Source organism: Aegilops tauschii, chromosome 1, assembly GCF_002575655.3.
Source record: "Aegilops tauschii subsp. strangulata cultivar AL8/78 chromosome 1, Aet v6.0, whole genome shotgun sequence".
Lineage (NCBI taxonomy): Eukaryota > Viridiplantae > Streptophyta > Magnoliopsida > Poales > Poaceae > Aegilops > Aegilops tauschii.
The window spans coordinates 340,262,458-340,268,758 of record NC_053035.3 but is presented as its reverse complement, the minus strand read 5'-3'; positions in this window follow the sequence as shown (position 1 = coordinate 340,268,758).

The following is a 6,301-nucleotide window of genomic DNA, read 5'->3' as shown; positions in this document are numbered from 1 at the left end:
AGAGAAGATTCAAATATTGTTCATAGATAATCTTGATCATAAACCCACAATTCATCGGATCTCGACAAACACACCGCAAAAGAAGATTACATCGAATAGATCTCCAAGAGAATCGAGGAGAACTTTGTATTGAGATCCAAAGAGAAAGAAGAAGCCATCTAGCTAATAACTATGGACCCGAAGGTCTGAGGTAAACTACTCACACATCATCGGAGAGGCTATGGTGTTGATGTAGAAGCCCTCCGTGATCGATGCCCCCTCCGGCAGGACGCCGAAAAAGGCCCCAAGATGGGATCTCATGGGTACAGAAGGTTGCGGCGGTGGAATTAGGTTTTCGTGGTGCTCCTCGATGGTTTGGGGGTACGTAGGTATATATAGGAGGAAGAAGTAGGTCGGTGGAGCCACGAGGGGCCCACGAGGGTGGAGGGCGCGCCTAGGGGGGTAGGCACGCCCCCTGCCTCGTGGCCTCCTCGTTGATTACTTGACGTCCACTCCAAGTCCTCTGGATCACGTTTGTTCCAAAAATAACTCTCCCAAAGGTTTCATTCCGTTTGGACTCCGTTTGATATTCCTTTTCTGCGAAACACTGAAATATGCAAAAAAAACAGCAATTTGCACTGGGCCTTGGGTTAATAGGTTAGTCCCAAAAATAATATAAAAGTGTATAACTAAGCCCATTAAACATCCAAAACAGAATATATAATAGCATGGAGCAATCAAAAATTATAGATACGTTGGAGACGTATCAGGGTGCTCAACAGGCGGCGGGGAGGCGCGCCCCTCCCTGCGAGGAGGAGGAGGCGGATAGTCGTCCCGTCGTTCCACTGCTCGTGGGCGGCCATCTTGGTCACGCTCGATGGTGAGGCGTGTGCGGCTGCGGCTAGTAGCCGGCTCTCGGTCTCGTCTGTCACGGACGCCGCCTGTCGGCGTCCGAGAGGTCGCGCCTTGCTCTCGGCGAGGGGGCAGGTTCTCAACCTGCAGGCCGGGTTCTTCTATGCGGTAGCCGGCTTCTTGCTGCGCGGCGGCCGCGTCAATGAGCTGCTGAACGCGCTCCGTCATGCAGCGACGCTCGTCGCCCTCGAGGTGGTCCAGCTCGTCTGCTGCCGCTTGGGCAGCTCGTATGTTATCCATGGGCGTGGCATAGACAGGACGGTCAACACCGAACATGCTGGCAACGGCAGCGCCGCGCTGTCGGACCGTGCCTATGCGGCTAGGCCAGCCAGCAGTCGGTGTGCCGCCAACAGTGCGGTCATCTCGCACTGGTAAGCCTCGGAGAGGCGTCTCATGATAGCCAATTTCTTGGCGCTTTCGACGAGCGAGACGCGGCAAGCTTCTAGCGTCTCGGTGTTGGCGTCATCTGTGATGGGCGCAGACAGGTCCCGCAGTGCCGCCTGCAGCGGGTCTTGGGCAGCCCCACCAGAGGCGCCGTCGTGGCTGATGATGAGCACCTCCGTGACGGTGCTGTCGCCGCTGTCGGCGCGAGGGAGAGGGTCGTCGATGACCACCATGTTGGTGGGGAAGGCATCAAGGGATGCTGTGTCGGAGTCGACAAGCATCGGGTCGGTGGAGCCAATCGACTCCAGGTCAGAGGCCGGCTCGTTGGCGATGTCGAGCTTGCCAAGGAGGTCGACGAGGCAGCTCTCGGAGCTGGCTGCTCCCGCGTCGGGCGCGGGCTCGTCAGAGAGGCGGATCTCGCCGATGAGGTCGGCGAGGTAGCTCACCGCGCAGGCGACCTCAGCGCCATGCAGCGCGTCGGCGCAAATGCCATCGGGCATGCCAGGCTGGCTGCGCTCGCTGAGGAGGAAGAGGGTTCCCGTCTAGAACAGATCTCCGGACGACGGTACACCTAGCCCCATGGTGGGCGCCAAATGTCGAGGGTGTCGTGCGACATATGCCAAAGGATGGCTTATCATGGTGAGGGATAATAAGACGTCGCTGGCGCCAGGAAACGGGATGAGGCGTAGACACGTACGCCGGCAAACTTTACCCAGGTTCGGGGCTCTCCTAGGAGATAACACCCCTAGTCCTGCTCTGCGGGGTCTCCGCATGATCACTATCTCAACAAGGGTGGCTACAAGCTTGCTCCTTGAGCTGTCTCTCTAGAGGAGGAAGAAGAACAAGGCTAGCCCTAGGTTCACTCTCTCTATGTGTGTGTGTGTAATCTCTATGAGGCTGAACCCTTTGCATGGGTGCCCTAGGGGGTTTATATAGGCCTACCCCCAGGGGTACAATGGTAATCTAGCCGGGTGTAGGACCCGGTTGTCAGTGTCTATTATCGTCGGCTTCTCCGCCGGCCGCTGGGGCCCGCCGCTGGCGGATCCTGCCGGCTGCTTAGTACTGTGGCAATGCCACTTATGATGTGTGCTTTGTCGGGGAAGGTGTGGCTACAGTGATTCCGCCTGGCGGACGTTCACTGTAGTCACTCCCCGTCTCTTCTGATTAATGGCGCACAGACTCCGAGGGAGGGGGAGGGCCGCCTGGTGGGGAGTCGGCCTCCCCTATGCCGACTGGTCAGGAGTCGGTCTCTCACGGACAGGTAGGGCCCGCCACCTGCGGGCCGTACCGACAGTCCGTATGGGAGCATGGCCTCCTCTTCCATGGGTGATGTCATGGGCTGCGTGGCAACAGTGCCGCGCCGGGCGAGGGATGTCCGCCCAGTACGCTGCACTGTGGCCACGCTCTGCCCTGGATTCGGGGCTGGCTGGCTGCAGTGTAGCCACGCCCCATCTCGTCGTCATAATGTGGTGCAAACTTCAAGGGGGCGGAGGGGGCCCGCCTGCTAGGAGCCGGCCTCTCTGGAGGACGCCTGCTAGGAGTCGGCCCACCTCATGGTTGTCTTCTGGGAACTGCCGCCCTCTAGTGGCTGGCTGCTTGGACCAGCCAGCCCTGAGAAGGCGGCTCTTCGTCTTCGAGGCTTGAGGGGCACGGCCGGCCCCCATGTCTTGAATCGCCATGTGGAGCAGACGAGGCTAGTCGTGGTCATTTACTCTGACAATATTACACCAATATGAATTTAGAATGAGTTCACAACAGTACCAAAAGTGGTGATTTATTTTCTTATACTAACGGAGCTGATGAGTTTTCTGTTGAGTTTTGTGTTGTGAAGTTTTCAAGTTTTGGGTAAAGATTCGATGGACTATGGAATAAGGAGTGGCAAGAGCCTAAGCTTGGGGATGCCCAAGGCACCCCGAGGTAATATTCGAGGACAACCAAGAGCCTAAGCTTGGGGATGCCCCGGATGGCATCCCCTCTTTCGTCTTCGTTCATCGGTAACTTTACTTGGAGCTATATTTTTATTCACCACAAGCGTCATTTTATTTTATTTATTTTGTTTTGCTTGCTGTTTGAATAATATCCCAAGATATGAAATTCTTAAATGTTAGAGAGTCTTCACATAGTTACATAATTATTCAACTACTCATTGATCTTCACTTATATCTTTTGGAGTAGTTTGTCGTTTGCTCTAGTGCTTCACTTATATCTTTTTAGAGCACGGCGGTGGTTTTATTTTGAAGAAATAGATGAACTCTCATGCTTCACTTATATGATTTTGAGAGTCTTAATTAGCATGGTAATTTGCTTTGGTTATAAATTTAGTCCTAATATGATAGGCATCCAAGAGGGATATAATAAAAACTTTCATATAAAGTGCATTGAATACTATGAGAAGTTTGATTCCTTATGATTGTTTTGAGACAGAAGGATGGTGATATTAGAGTCATGCTAGTTGAGTAGTTGTGAATTTGAGAAATACTTGTGTTGAAGTTTGCAAGTCCCATAGCATGCACGTATGGTAACCGTTGTGTAACAAATTTGAAGCATGAGGTATTTCTTTGATTGTCTTCCTTATGAGTGGCGGTCGGGGACGAGCGATGGTCTTTTCTTACCAATCTATCCCCCTAGGAGCATGCGCGTAGTGCTTGGTTTTGATGACTTGTAGATTTTTGCAATAAGTATGTGAGTTCTTTATGACTAATGTTGAGTCCATGGATTATACGCACTCTCACCCTTCCACTGTTGCTAGCCTCTCTAGTACTGCACAACTTTCGCCGGTACCATAATCCCACCAATTACCTTCCTCAAAACAGCCACCATACCTACCTATTATGGTATTTCCATAGCCATTCCGAGATATATTACCATGCAACTTTCCATCGTTCCATTTATTATGACACGCTTCATCATTGTCATATTGCTTTGCATGATCATGTGGTTGACATCGTATTTGTGGCAAAGCCACCATTCATAATTTTTTCATACATGTCACTCTTGATTCATTGCACATCCCAGTACACCGCCGGAGGCACTCATATAGAGTCATATTTTGTTCTAAGTATCGAGTTGTAATCCTTGAGTTGTAAATAAATAGAAGTGTGATGATCATCATTATTAGAGCATTGTCTCGTGTCAGAAAAAAAAGAGGCCAAAGATGCCAATAAAACAAACAGGCCAAAGAAGCCAAACAAGAAAAAAGAGAAAAGGAGAGAAGGGACAATGCTACTATCCTTTTTCCACACTTGTGCTTCAAAGTAGCACCATGATCTTCATGATAGAGAGTCTCCTATGTTGTCACTTTCATATGCTAGTGGGAATTTTTCATTATAGAACTTGGCTTGTATATTCCAACGATGGGCTTCCTCAAATGCCCTAGGTCTTCGTGAGCAAGCAAGTTGGATGCACACCCACTTAGTTTCTTTTGTTGAGCTTTCATACATTTATAGCTCTAGTGCATCCGTTGCATGGCAATCCCTACTCACTCACATTGATATCTATTGATGGGCATCTCCATAGTCCATTAATACGCCTAGTTGATGTGAGACCATCTTCCTCCTTTTGTCTTCTCCACAACCACCATTCTATTCCACCTTAGTGCTATGTGCATGGCTCACGCTCATGTATTGCGTGAAAGTTTGAGAATACTAAAGTATGAAACAATTGCTTGGCTTGTCATCGGGGTTGTGCATGATTTGAATATTTTGTGTGACGAAGATGGAGCATAGCCAAACTATATGATTTTGTAGGGATAAGCTTTCTTTGGCCATGTTATTTTGAGAAGACATGATTGCTTTATTAGTATGCTTGAAGTATTATTGTTTTATGTCAATATTAAACTTTTGTTTTGAATCTTATGGATCTGAATATTCTTGCCACAATAAAGAGAATTACATGGATAAATATGTTAGGTAGCATTCCACATCAAAAATTCTGTTTTTATCATTTATCTACTCGAGGACGAGCAGGAATTAAGCTTGGGGATGCTTGATACGTCTCCAACGTATCTATAATTTTTTATTGTTCCACGCTATTATATTATCCATCTAGGATGTTTTATATGCATTGATATGCTACTTTATATGATTTTTGGGACTAACATATTAACCTAGAGCCCAGTGCGAGTTTCTGTTTTTTCCTTGTTTTTGAGTTTTACAGAAAAGGAATACCAAACGGAGTCCAATTGACGTGCCAATTTTTGATGATTTTTTATGGACCAAAAGAAGCCCCCGGAGTAAAATAGTTGGGCCAGAAGAGTCCCGAGCCGTCCACGAGGGTGGAGGGCGAACCCTACCCCCTGGGCGCGCCCCTGCCTCGTGGACGACTCGGAGACCCCCCCCCCTAACGTGAGACCGACGCCAAAAGTTCCTATAAATACAGAAACCCCTAGAAAGAAACCTAGGCTGGGAGTTCCACCGCCGCAAGCCTCTGTAGCCACCAAAAACCAATCGGGACCTTGTTTCGGCACCCTGCCAGAGGGGGGATCCATCACCGGTGGCCATCTTCATCATCCCGGCGCTCTCCATGATGAGGAGGGAGTAGTTCACCCTCGGGGCTGAGGGTATGTACCAGTAGCTATGTGTTTGATCTCTCTCTCTCTCTCTCTCGTGTTCTTGATGTGGCACGATCTTGATGTATCGCGAGCTTTGTTATTATAGTTGGATCTTATGATGTTTCTCCCCCTCTACTCTCTTGTAAGGGATTGAGTTTTCCCTTTGAAGTTATCTTATTGGATTGAGTCTTCAAGGATTTGAGAACACTTGATGTATGTCTTGCATGTGCTTATCTGTGGTGACAATGGGATATTCACGTGATCTACTTGATGTATGTTTTGGTGATCAACTTGCGGGTTCAGTGACCTTGTGAACTTATGCATAGGGGTTGGCACACGTTTTCGTCTTGACTCTCTGGTAGAAACTTCGGGGCACTCTTTGAAGTTCTTTGTGTTGGTTGAATAGATGAATCTGAGGTTGTGTGATGCATATCGTATAATCATACCCACGGATACTTGAGGTGACATTAGAGTATC